Here is a 14,042-nt window from a genome sequence, read left to right on the forward strand (position 1 = left end):
ATTGCCACTGTGGGAGCACCATCCCACACATTCATTAGTCAAAATATATCATGCAATATGATTATTATCCATTACAGCATTAAATGTCTGATCCAGACTATAGTATAAGAAATAAGTTTTGGGTTCTGTGGTTCAGTGGGTTGAGCTCTCAGGTTTTTCTTGGGTCTGAAGTTATCTTCTATCTTTCAAGCCACAAAAGTACTAGTCTATGTATTGCACCAACAGTTTCAAACTAATGGGCCTCTCAAAGTATTTCATTCACCAGCTAAAGAAACCTTCGTTACCCGAAGAATCTGACAGAACTAGGGGCAACTCTGAGAGAGTGGAAGCTGTCTTAAAACTAGGGATTTGTGTCTCTAATCAGCTCCATATTTCCTACCCTCTTTCCTTTTTACCTTTTTCTCATCCTTTCTGCCTTCTTCTTTCTCTCCCTCCTTCCACCCATTCTTTCTTTGTGAAAAATTATCTCAGCATCTAAGAAAGCTCCGGATACCATCTGAGGTATTGAGAAGGCAAAGTATATAAGCCAGGGCTCCATTCTTGTTGGGGAGACAGATCAGTGGGGAAAAAAAAAACAAATTAAAATGCAAAGTGAGACAGATAAGCTGATTCTGCATGACCAAGGTGTGTGGGAGGGGAACAGGTAGGGGATAAACTCCAGCCAGACAGGAACAGGACTGCATACCCCACTTCCTTAATTAGAGCCTAAAGAGGCACTTGGACTTGATCTGAGCATGCTGGTTGTAGGCAGGACTGGAACAAGTCAATGTGCATTTGGGTTGTTGGATCTAGGGAAAGTGACCAGCACAGGGGATAGTAAGAAGAGTCTGTCTCAACATATCAATCTGCAAATATTTATTTGGTACCTATTACATGGCATGTACTATTTCATTACAACTCCCCAAATAAAAACTGTTTCTTAAAATTTAAGTAGTCTGCTGGGGACTGGGGATGCATGGGTGAACAAGGCAGATGTGGCTCCCAGCCCTCCATGTAGCTACCGGCAAGAATATTAGCACTCTACATTCTAGGACCTGTAATTAATTGAGGGATATGGTGTGATGAGTTACAGGTTGATTTTTTACCTCCTAAAAGATCTCACAAACCCAAACTCCTGTTCTTCCCCCTGCCACCACTCTTTGAAGCTGATCTTCCTGTCTCTAGTTTCCAGCCATCTCTCACTCATCATTCACATCAGAATGATGGTTCAAGCATGAAAATCCAGTACTGCCACTATCGTACTTCCCTTCTCCCTCTTCTCAGAGCCTTCAAGATAAAGAAGAAATCCTTACTTGGGAGAAAGAAGGCTTTTGTAATCTGGTTCGTGTTTACTTCTCCCATCTTACCTCACACATAGCTGTATCAGCCACTCACAGTTTCTTTTCTCTCTTTTAAGTCTCTCCACATGCAGCCCTCCCTGGACTGCTGTCAACTCCTTCTCTGCTGAGCTAACTCCTTCTTTAAGGCCTAGATCAAAGGTCATTTCCTCCAACTCATCCTGGCCTGAGTTGGATGTTTCTCTCCTAGCCTAGGACTGTTTGAGAAGCCAAATGCCTGGAGGCTTTCTCTTTCTTTCATTTTATTTGACAACAGGTATGGGTTCACCCACCTATGCCCACTTTTCCTGCCATCCCCAGCTGGGTGCTCTGCCTGAATGCTTGCTCCAGCACAGAAGCCAGGCTACTCTGCCTCTTAGATTGAAGATCTCAAAACCATACTCAGGAGCGTACCTAGTTCTTACTGTTCCAGGCACAGGAAGACTAGAACTCGGTGTTTATCACAAACATTTGTTTTGTCACCACACAACTTAAACTGAGGGCAAAGCTTTACAAAGAGATACAGTAAATAGCTGCCTTCACAATCTCCTGGTTTGAAAGACACAGCAGCATCTTTGTAACATCCCCAGCAGGGTTACTTTCAGTCTGTGACTCACCCAGGTATTGGTTTATTGGCATTCTTTCCCTGTCACTTAAAAATAAGTAGCTCTTCCAAAAATAGGTAAATAAACACACATTTAAAAAGAACAATCATTTCTATTATTCTCCAGCCAGTGCAGGAACAGGAAATAGGAAAGGTCTTCGTGTCTGTTATATCTGCCTTGGGATTCGATTTCCTAAAATTAAGGTCAAAACAAAGTCTGCAGTCTCCTCTAACAATATATGTGGATAGTCAGGTAAGGTCATTCGCTTGCCAGACAGCATTTGGTGTTATCAAGACAGCCACTTAAAGAACCACAGTGGATTAAGGAAATCCTTCAGAAAAGAAAGGCATCTGACAGCGCAAGGACAAATGAGGAATTAACTTCAGGGAGAGTTATCTTCCAGCCTAAAAAAAGCAAGCACATGAAATAGAATCAGGAAGACAAGAATGAAGCAGCCCCATCTCTTCTCTTGGTTACTGTTGCCTTCTCCTGAAGCACTGTCTGTACTGGTCAAATCATCATTCTTCTGAAACTAAGCAACCCTCAGTGACTCAAACTAGTAAAATCACAAGGAACCACATTAACCAAACACCTGGATAAAAGGTGAACTCAGAGAACAGAGAGTAGAGTGGTGATTACCAGGGGCTGGAGGGTGAAGGAAATAGGGGGGTGTTGGTCAAAGGGTACAAATGTCCAGTGATGAGATTAACAAGTTCTGGAGAACTAATGTACAACATGATGGTTATAGTTAAGAATGCTGTATCATAAGTTGAAAAGTTGCTGAAAGAGTAAATCTTAAATGTTTTCACCACAAAAAAAGGAATGGTAATTATGTGATGGGATGGAGACATTGGCTAATGCTATGATGGTAATTCTGCAATAGATATCAAACCAACACATTGTATATCTTAAACTTACACAGGGCTATATGTCAATTCTATCTTAATAAAACTGGAAAAAATAATAATAAATAAATAAAAACATAACAAATGGCAAATTTGGTTTGTAGGGCATATAGTTTGCTTTTATATGATAAATTGTCATCATAATTATGTATTCATTAAAATTTTAAATAAATTTAAATTCTTGGGTTCCAGAGCATGGTGATAGGGAACAAGCTAACAAACCCAGCCACAGAACCCACCATTCATTCATTCATTCATTCTACAAATATTTGTGAAGCAACTATATGTAGGCAGTATATTCATTAGTAAAAACAAACAATAACTATGATCTTGGGGTTAAGAAAATGGAGCCACACTACCAAAGTTTAGTTCCCAACCATGCCACTTAGTTTTAACTATGGAACCTTGAATAAATTCTTCAATCTCTGATAACTCACTATCCTCGTCTGTAAAATGTGGATAATGAAAGTACTTTGACATCATAGGATTGTTGTGAGGACTAAATACATCTGTAAATATAAAGTGCTTATCTTTATACATTTTTATATATATACACATATATATATATACACACATTTTTATATATATATACACACACACACACACACACATATATATATATATATATATATATATATATATATATATATATATATATATATATATATATGATGCCTGCTAGGCCACAAAACAATACCAACAATAACAACAATAAAACCACAACAAATCCTTATGGGCATTTACTATATGCCATGTACTAAGTATAGCAAACATTTAACATTTAAAATGTTAGCCATTATTATTGTTGTTGTTATTATTATTATCATTTGGATCCTTTCATATATTCTGATTTCTATAGTTGTCATTACTACTAGGTTGATAGCTTTGGCAGATTTCCACCATACTCTGAGGATGAAATTAGAGATAACAGACCCAAAATACACGATAGGTCTAACATAATAGTCATCTGACTATATCTGAGCTTAGAACATAAGCCTAAAAGGCCAGAGAGTAGTTTTAAGAATATATTTTCTGCCCACCATCTAACATATTCTATGTTCCTGCCTAATCAAGAATGACTATCCCCAAGGTCAAGGAGAGAGCCTATTTTCTTGGACCTTGTCTGACAAAGCAAAGCAAGAAGGTAGGCTCATGTTAGAATAGCGGTTCAGAAAAAAATAACGATGCTGGGAAGGGTTCTGAATCAGTCAGGCATGGGATTTATGGCCAGAAGATTCAACTAACGCAATGGGGGAGAATGAAGGCAGCTGTGAGTCCAGGCACAGTAGGAGGAAGGCGCTATCAATATTCCAAAATACTGAGAAACAAAAGGAAAAGTTTCCTTCCATCAGAAGATCAGAAATTCCTTCCACCCATGGGTAACTGGTAACCAATGCAAGGATCAAGCTTTTCTACAGACATTGATGGTCTCCCATCTTCTTTCACTAGCCAGGGACTACAAGGGTCTAACAAATTGTGGGCACTCAAGCAGTGGTCATCTGGCGGATGCTGTTTTTACTCTGTGGAGCAATGCCTGGAGCTCTGTTCGGCACATGTTGCTGACATCTGCATGTCTCTTACCCTTCTGAGATTTTAAGTACCTCAAAGCATCAACTACTTCCTCAACTTGGCATTCCCAGAGACACTCATATTATAGATATTCAATAAACATTTTCTGAATGAATGAATAACTACCGTGCACAAATAAGCAGACACCAAAGGAGCTGGATCCTGAGCCAACTACCTACTGAGAGAAATATTCCTTACATCCTCCCCATCCAGAGCAAAATGGCTTCAGGGTGTGGAGACATCTGTCTGTGCTGTCTGCCAAGAATCAACAGTGCCTTCTTCCAAGAAGAGCGAATCAACTCTCCTTTGGGGAAATACCCAAAGGTAGTTCCATTCTTTCTGGCTAAGGGTGGGGCTAAGAGTTTAGCCAATCCTCTTTCTCTCCCTGGCATTTGAACCTTAAGCAGAACTTCAAGGAAAGAAAATGGGTGGAGTTGATTCAATCCAGCAGTGCCTAAAGACTTTGTCCATTAGTTCATGCTACCTTGATCACTATAATTGTCTTGGTTTCTGTCCTGAGATCTGGTAATTTAACTCCTCCTTTGAGTCAGTGAGCTTCCCTTTATCCTTTCACAAATTCCTTTGGTACATAAGTTTAGCAAAAGTCCATTTCAATAGCTATAAAATGAGAATTCAAAGGATGTGCTATAAAATCCTTGCTCTAGATTAGTAGTTCTTAACATTGACAGCACATCAGAATCACCGAGGAGTTTTTAAAATCCCTGCATTCAGGCCACACCCCAAGCCAATTAAGTGGGACTCCATGAGGGTGCTACTGATCCTTACTAAAGGGCCCCAGGTGATCTCTAATGTGCAGCCCAGGTTGAGAGTCACTGCTCTAGAGTTAATAGAAATATGTCCACCTGCCTATTCTGAGAAAACAAAGGAGCCTTGAAACATCCCTTGGTATTTTATAAGTGACATGTTTTTAAAGACAGAATTTAACCCTAGAGAAAGAACTAAACTCCCACTCAGAATTCGTGTTTTCCTGAAGAATTAAAGAACTAGAAGTTTTCATCTTTAATTACTATTTTTACTATCAAGTAAATTTAAAGAATTTCACAACTGTAAGCACTTTCTAATTTTATTAACAACACAAGTAAAGCACAGTGTCAGGGAAGAAAATATCCCTGTTGGTTTGCATTTAAAATAGATCACAATAATCTATTCCAGGCTTGGAAATATTTCTACTGAAGAAACTCTAGAACCGTGTTTAAAGTGGGGCTGTCTTTGACAACATCTGTTGACTAGAAGGTGATCATGAGAAGGAAGAAAACTAACACTTTTGCACTTCCTCCCCTCCTTCTGTCTTGTGAGACCATTTTTTTTAAAGGAAATGCAATGAGGAAAAAGCAAGCTAAGGAGCAAAGCAATTAAACTCCACAGAAAACAATAAATGTGTCTATAACAAAAGCGAAAGATATGTTGAAATATTTGACACTTAGTTTCCTAAAGTGAGGACTTGCCTTTTTGTTAGAATGGTTTCTATAGAGAGACTAAGACAATACGGTGGTGACAATCCAAAAGAAATCCCATCTGTGTGCACATCCTACCCAGGGAATCAAACAATTACACTAGGACTCAAAAGAAGATGACTCGTTGGAGGTGCTCCTGTTGCCACACCATTCTCTCTTGCCCATCACTTGCTCAGTGCATAGAGACTTGAGGCACTTGTGGGCTATTGTGGGCCCTGCCAGCCCTCATGGAGTGATGCTGCACCTGCAGAATCAGCTCTGCTTCCGAGAGCCCTGGTGTGGGACCCAACGTCCCTAGAAATAAATTGGGTCCATCCTCTTTAATCAGCTATACAAGGTGATGTGTTTTTTTTCTTTTTCTTTTTCTTTTTTAGCCCTAATGAGATTGAGTCAATTAAGGATAGATTTATGTACAGTGAAGCACTGTGTAAGTTTAACAACAGACCTTGGTCACTTTATTGAATGTACTGCAGCTGCATGCAGAAAGGAAGGGAATAGGGCTCAGCTCTCAAGGAACACGGGAATGAGTGGAATATTGGTGTGTCTGGCACATATCCATGGTGTCTTTTTTTTTTTTAAACTTCCTCCCACTTCTAAATTCAAATACCACATGAGAATTTATTTTAAAACATTTTTAAGTCAAATAAATTTAAATTTGATGATATTTATTGTATTTTATTTCCATTTGAGCAGTATATAAGGTAATACCTCCTTCTAAGAACAGGCCAATCACTAGTGAACAGTTTAGAACCACGTTTTCCCACAGGTCTTTTGTTATAAACATGAATTCAAAAGATATTTAACTGAGACTCTAATATGTGCTAAGCATATGCAGCCAAAAAACCAAAATTCATACTTTCATGATTATAACACAATAAGCCACCTCCTGCACTGTGCTGTCAATTCATTATGTCACCATCCCAAAGTTATTTTTAGCAACTAATTGGCACAGTCTTTGGTAAGACATTGTCTTTTGTACACTGAGAGTGTGATATTAATTCCCTCTTTATCAGAGAGTGTATAAGAATGGCCCACCTGGACAGAATAATCAGTGAGAATGCAATGAAACTGTTCCCTGTGCTTTACTGACTGATCCCAGGGCAACACAATTCATAAGGAGAGAAGAAATATGGGATAATGGAAAAAGAGCTAGACTTGGGATCTGAATACCCAAGTTTGAACCCTGGCCTCTCAAGACACAAACTGTGAAACCACACACTGGTCACCTCCTGTTACAGTTTCTTCCATTGAAAAATGAGGATGACAAGTATTGCTGCCTCCTCAAACGTTAATGAGAAGTGAATCAATAACATATGCTCAAACACCAAACACAGTGGCCTGTGCTCACATTTTTGCTGAACCTCAACCTCAATTCCATTAGCATCAAGCAATGAACATTTGAATTGCTCTCTTCGGTGGATGCCTTTTACTTTACCATGCATAAGTTAGGAAGGTGCATGGATTACCTGTGATCTTTACTCTCCTCTTTATACTTTACTGTATTTCCCAGTTTTTCTACAGTGATCACGTATAAATTCTATGTTTTATGAGTAAAAATATGTGGGTAAATTTTAGAGCTTGGAGTTAAAGCAAAGGCATTGGATTCAGTAAACACACACGAGTTAAGAGCATTTTGATATTAGTTTGAACTGACCAAAGGACAGAATGTCAGCAAGTCAGAACACTAAAATTATTGAGGTTAGAAACTTGATCCATTATTATTTCTGTATAAGAAAAACTTTCCTTAACAAGCTCATTGTATACTTATATGTAGCTAACCCTTGAATAACAAGTTTGAACTACACAGATTCACTTACAAGCAGATTTTTTTCTCAGTAAATACATACTATAGTCCTATGCAGTCTGTGGGTGGTTGAATCCATGGCCGTGAAACTGTGGATGTGGAGAGCCGACTATAAAGTTATACACAGATTTTCGATAGTGCAGAGGGTCAGTGCCCCTAACCCCCATGCTGTTTAGGATCAACTGTAGTTTAAAATGTTCATTTATTTGTCTGTTTATACTAACATAATGGCCATTTACTAAGCACTTATTAGGACTCAGGTGTTTTGCAAACAATTCTACCAAAACTATGAGAAATGTACTTTTATCCTCATTTTATCTACAGGAAAATTCAAACCAAGTAATTCACCCTATGGCCAGTAAATGGCTGTGTCCAGAACCACCATCAACCCACTCTACTCCCTTCCACTGTACCCTCCTGGACTATGGAGGCTAATTTTCAGACTCCCTTGCAGCTCTGGTCCTACATATGAGTTAGGTTCAGCCAAGCAGATACAGCTATGCGAGATGAGGAAGGTAGATGTGAACATCAAATGAAGAGATAGGATTCTTTGCCAAGCACAGGGCAGGATCTTTGGTTCTTCAAAGGCAGTGGTCAAGGAGTGATGCACAGCAGGTAGAGATGGTAGTGGGGTCTTCTTTAAAGAAGTCCCTTGCAATTTTAGAATGTTCTTCTGGATGCGATGGTTCTGGCTGCACAGCATACAAACTTATCTCCCAGGCCTGGAAAGTCTGCAAATTATCCTTTACCCTGTAATAAAGTCATTTCCGTTTCAACTATCTCGAATGAATTCTGCTGTCTGCAACTGAAGGACTGAGGTTAACCCATGGTCGGATTCCATGCTTTTCCCACCATGTCTATGTTTTTCCCAACTATTAGAAACTGTCTTTTTGATAGAAATTAACAAGAAAGAAAACAAACAAACCAACCTGGATCTGGGATTCCTAAGACCAAAGAGATGACTGAAAATGGTAAGGAACTAAAGAAGTTAAATAAAAGGACCTGCTTAAGGCAAGGACTCTGGAAAGGACAAAATCAGCAGATCCAAAAAAGCTGCTGAAAGTGGAACCCAGTGGGAAGTGTCAACTAGGGTGAGAGAGAAGCTTAAAAGTATCTAGGCACACATTCCATAAGAGTACAGGGGTAATACTGCTGTGAACAAAACATAGCAGTTTGACCTGGGCTTGACTGCAGAAATTACACTGGGAATCCAGTGGTTCAAAGATTGCAGGCTAAAAAAAGCCTAGGTCAAACGTTAACAAACTCTGGTCCATAAACAAAATGCTGCCCATTAGCTTTCTTGTAAATAAAGCTTCACTGGAACACAGCCACACCCGCTCATTGCCTATGGCTGCTTTCACATCATACTGTTGAACAGTTGCCACAGAAACCAACTGGCTCACAAAGCCTAAAATATTTATCAGGCCCTTCACAGAAATATTTGCTGACTCTTGGTCTAGGAGGTTGAAAAGGCAAAGTCATTTGGAATTGGTAAGTCAGTTTTACATACCTGTCAAAAGAAGAAGAGATTATGTGGACAGATACAGTGACCAAGGTTGCTGTCTAAAGAAGAAAACTGTAACCCCTTTGGTGAAGCAGTCTCCACAAATATTCAGTCTGCAGTTGTCTGTGTCCATGTCCGTGTCCGTGTCCGTGTGTGTGTGTGTGTTCTGGATAAGGAACATCACAGGTGCTGAAGTGAGTAAGGAATTCTAGAGGTTGAAAGAGATGAAACTGTAGCCAGAGGATGTGGGTGATAAGTCAGGAGAGAGAATACAAATAGAGGTAGAGAGTTTAGAAACTCAGGCTAAGTATTTACGTGAGAAAGAGGAGGTATAGAGGGGTTGTCAAGAGAAGTAACAGGCAGCATTTGAGACCATTCCTCAGAGGCCAAGTCATTGTGGCTGATTCTTCTATGAGTTCCTATTAGGTACTAGGCACTGAGTTGGGTCCTCAGAGAGTCTGCAGACTAGTAAAGGATAAAGGTGTAGCTCATGGCACCAAAACAATGGAGTGGTTAAGAAGCAGCCTTTGAAACCAACAGTTGAGGGAAGCTTCGGCAATCTTAGTAAAGAGACGTGGGTTCTGTGTAATCTGGAGGAATGAGAGCTGTTCTAAAAGGGGTTTCTGGGAATTTCAAATAGTGAGATGGAACAGTGCTCCAGAAGTGATTAAGATGAAAGAAAGGAGATGAAACAGTAGCTGGAAGGCGTAAATGGATGTCATGCTGCTTTCTGAAAGATGGGTGCTATAGCCAAAAACCCTTTTGATCACACAGAGATGACGGCCTCAGCAGCATTCTTTGTAATAGGATTTGACCTGTGGGTGAGCAGCTTCCATTCCCTCTGACTACCAGAGGATTTTTCTTAGCTGTGTTTTGGGAAAACATAAAGGAATAGCAATTCTCCTGCAAACCACTATAAATGTTACCTAACACTGTGCCTGTGGCTACTTTATCCGAGGGTAATGAGAGGATGACCAGAATAAAAATACTCTGTGGCCTTTCTCAGCAGCAAATGGGCAGTGTGATGGAGTAAGCACAGGAGAAAAAGGGGAGCCCTTCCTGAGTGGATGAGAGCTACAAAAGGCAGTTATTAAGCGAATTAACCAACTCGAGCCCATGCAAGAGCCTGCTGCTGCAGCTGCCTTAGTGCTCTCAGGGGAAGGAAGGGTCAGATCAGACACTCAGAGTGGTGCAAGACAAGCTGAAGAAGCGAAGAGAGTCCTATAAGCCCCACACTTAAGGGACTTTGAAAGAAAGTTGAGGATTCTTTATCTTCCAGCCACCATTTCTGTCACCTCTGAAGACTTGCAACTCAACCTTGGGGAAGTCTCTTAACCTTTTTGGGTCCCTTTCTCCATGTATAAGAATGAGGATTATAAAAAAGTGTGCCTTCCTCCTCAAGGAGTTTGACCTACTGCTATCAAAACGTCTTACAAAGAGAAAGCTTCTCCTGTGGAAACTCAACACTTATGTGGCACTGAGGCTTGGCAATTTTCCCTAAGGGGCACTTTGGGAAGCACTGAGAGGCAAGATTTAGATGCTCATTGTGCCTAACAGGAAAGGCAAGGAAAATCTGGTTTTTGCAAGATCCTGCAGTGACATCTCAGCAGATTTTCTTACTACATGTGGCCCTTCCTAGTAAATCAAGGTGTGTATGAGAAAGGCTGGTGGCTGCAGGGAAAGTCAGATTTGTAGGATACTGGTTAAGAGATTGGATTCTAGAGCCAGACCACCCAGCTCCATCACTTTCTACTGTGTGACTTTACAAATCTACCATGCTTTTTGACCTTCAGTTCCTTCACCTGTAAAGTGTAGACAATAACTGTACATACATCTTCCACCCATGGAAACATCTTGGCTTGAATCACCTAGATAGGAAACCCCAGGCCTGTAAAAGGGGCTTTGAGGGAAGAGGTGTCCATAAGTAGCAAGCCAAGGACATCTTCAGGTGCATGAGCAGCAGGAACCAGCTCTGGGTTGAAGACCAAAGCTTTTAGCCATCAGAGGCTCAGAGATTACGTGAGGTTGTATAATGTAATCATCAGACTTACTAAGCATGTCATATGGGAAGAAAGGAAAAGGAGCACACTGGAGAACACTGTCCATAGAAATGTGTCTCAGATAGCACAGAAATGAGCTCCAGGGACTCTTACCAATCACGAGATCCAACTCCCCTTTGGCTCCAAAATGCTATCAAGAGGAAAATGGTAAAAAACAGAAGTCCACACCTCCCAAATTCTATTCAAACAAAGCCTTTGTTTTCTGTTGCAGTTATTTGACAAAGTCAAATATCATTTTCAAGACAATGAAAAAATAAAAACAATATTAGAAACCCTCAAAAAATGAAATTATATGGCCTACTCTCTAGATTTAGCAAACATCTTTCTTCCTGCAGTGTTGTCCTTTATTAAAATCTAATACTAATGTGGGGTTAATGTGACAGTCCCGAGTACACAGATGAAGTTATAAAGGAAATAAGCTTTTATTACTTTTCCAAAGACAAAGCAATAACTTAAAATAACAGAATGATGTTAAACTTTCTACCACTTTCCACCCTTAAATTTTCCCTTTTTTCTCTCTCCATATCACAGGGAAATTTTCTTTAAAAAAAAAAAATGAAGACTCCATTTACAAGTTTACTATAGAGCAATAAGTAAGAGCAATAGCATATTCTTTCTGACAGCATCTGTCAGAGGCAGGGAAAACTGTCTTTGAAATTAGCCCTCAAATTTAACCCTATGTTTCTTATTTTCAAGTACATGGGGTTAACTAATATATTATTACATAGCACTTCTCCCTTTGTTCACTGCCCTCAATAGATTTTTTTTTAACCTCCTGAATCTCTCTCAAATGTCATCTCCTTTTCAGACCTCTTCTTATTTCAGATGCTGTCAATCTTCTCAAATATATCCTCCTAGCCATCAGATTGGGACCTGTGTAAACTGAATATCTAATTTTGTCCCTTCTCTGCTTAAAAAAATCAACTTCCTGTCACTTACAGAATTGTGTCCCCATTCTTTGGTATGCCCCACTTATATATCCAACCACTTTGTCCTCAATCCCCTGGCCCTCCCCTCTCCCCTACTCCCTTCACACACACACACACACGCACACACGCACACACCCCTAGCATGGCCACCACCCACCACCACCATTTCTACTCCTACAGCTCTAGAAAGCCTGTGGTTCTCTAATCCCATCATGCTGTTGTAATCTCTGCACTTTTCACATTCTGTGTCTCTATTACCCTTCCTCCTTGTTTATTAACAAATAGGTAGACAGCTCTTATCATGTGCCATGTCTTATTCAATGAGCTTTATGACTATTAACTCATTTAATCATTATAACCCTGTGAGACAGATACTATCAGTGTCCTCATTTTACAGATGAGGACACCTCAGCACAGACCAGTTAGGAAACCTGCCCAAAGTCACACAGCCAGTAAACTGGTCAGAGAAGAGAGGAAGCATGATTCAAACTCAGGTAGTCCAACTCCTTAACCACACATTGCACTGCCTCTTTCTGCTTCTTCAACTCCTCGTTCTGTATCATCTCTTCTTCAAAGCTTTCTCTGACTACCAACCTCAATTGCTCATCAACCCCTCCTCTGTACCTCATGAAGAGACTTATATATGATAACTGTCACAATTCTTCTCATTTTAGACCATAAGGTACTAGAAGGCACATGCCATAATTCATCATGGTATCCTAGCACAGGTGCTCAATATCTGTCTGACAAATGGCCCAATAAGGATGACAAATAGCCTTATTACATGTTCCATAGTTGATATAAGGAGAAATTCAAAGAAATTGGAACCCAAGGATTACTTAGTTCTTTCAGCAGTTCATGTGTCCACCAAACATTATATCTAAGCCATAAACTATAGGGAAAATTTGCCTGCATGCCCCTACTCCATTTTCCATAGCTCTGTTACACAGATCAGCACTGTCCAACAGAATGTTCTGAGAGCCTAGAAATAAATGCTCTATATCTGCACTGTCCACTGGGTGGGCCATGGGCCATATGTGCCTGTTGAGCACTTGGCTAGGGAGTCTGAGGAACTGATTTTTTTAAATTTTACTTTAATTATTTTTAATTTAAATAATCACATGTAGCTAGTGGCTACCATATTGTAATGGACCATTGCTTGTCTGGACCATTAATAAAGTGGCAGAGAACAGAGCAGTGATGCGAAATAGGACATGGAAAGTAGGAAAGAATATGCAAAGAACGCTTGGTGCAGGGGTGATCACCTGCCCAGTTTGACTGGGACTATGGAGTTTCATGGGACTTTAATGCTAAAGATGTGACAGTTCTAGAAAACTGGAACCACGGGTCAACCTACTCAGTGCTTAGGAGGAACTAAGAGAAGATTCTGTACAAGAACTAAAGAAGTTGAAGCAGGACTTGGAGCAGGAAAAAAGACTGAGACTGGGATGGAGTAAAGATAAAAACACACGATGGATGGAAAGTCCTTGTCTTGGAAACCCTATGCTCCTCAGATTTCCAAGTATCTACAGATTCCAACACTCAGGATCTAGTGTAGAGATTTCAAACAAATATGTATAACTTGCTTTTATACCTGCTTTTTTTCAAATACACATGCTTTATTGTAACTCATCTGTCTTAGTTGAGGAAATCAAGACGACAGCCTAGTCAACTCTCTTTGATCTGCCATTTAAATTTCCATTCTCATCCTATAATCTGTTAATCTTTCCAGTATCTCAGTGAAAGGCTGAATTAAATTCCCATATTGAATCCCAACACGAAAGACATTTCTTTGTGAGCAGCTCAATATAATGTTCTTCTAAATGACATTTAAAATGTTCAGCTCAGTAATGGAATGATAAAGAAGGGCACCCG

This window comes from Camelus ferus, chromosome 12, assembly GCF_009834535.1.
Source record: "Camelus ferus isolate YT-003-E chromosome 12, BCGSAC_Cfer_1.0, whole genome shotgun sequence".
In the NCBI taxonomy this organism is placed as follows: domain Eukaryota; kingdom Metazoa; phylum Chordata; class Mammalia; order Artiodactyla; family Camelidae; genus Camelus; species Camelus ferus.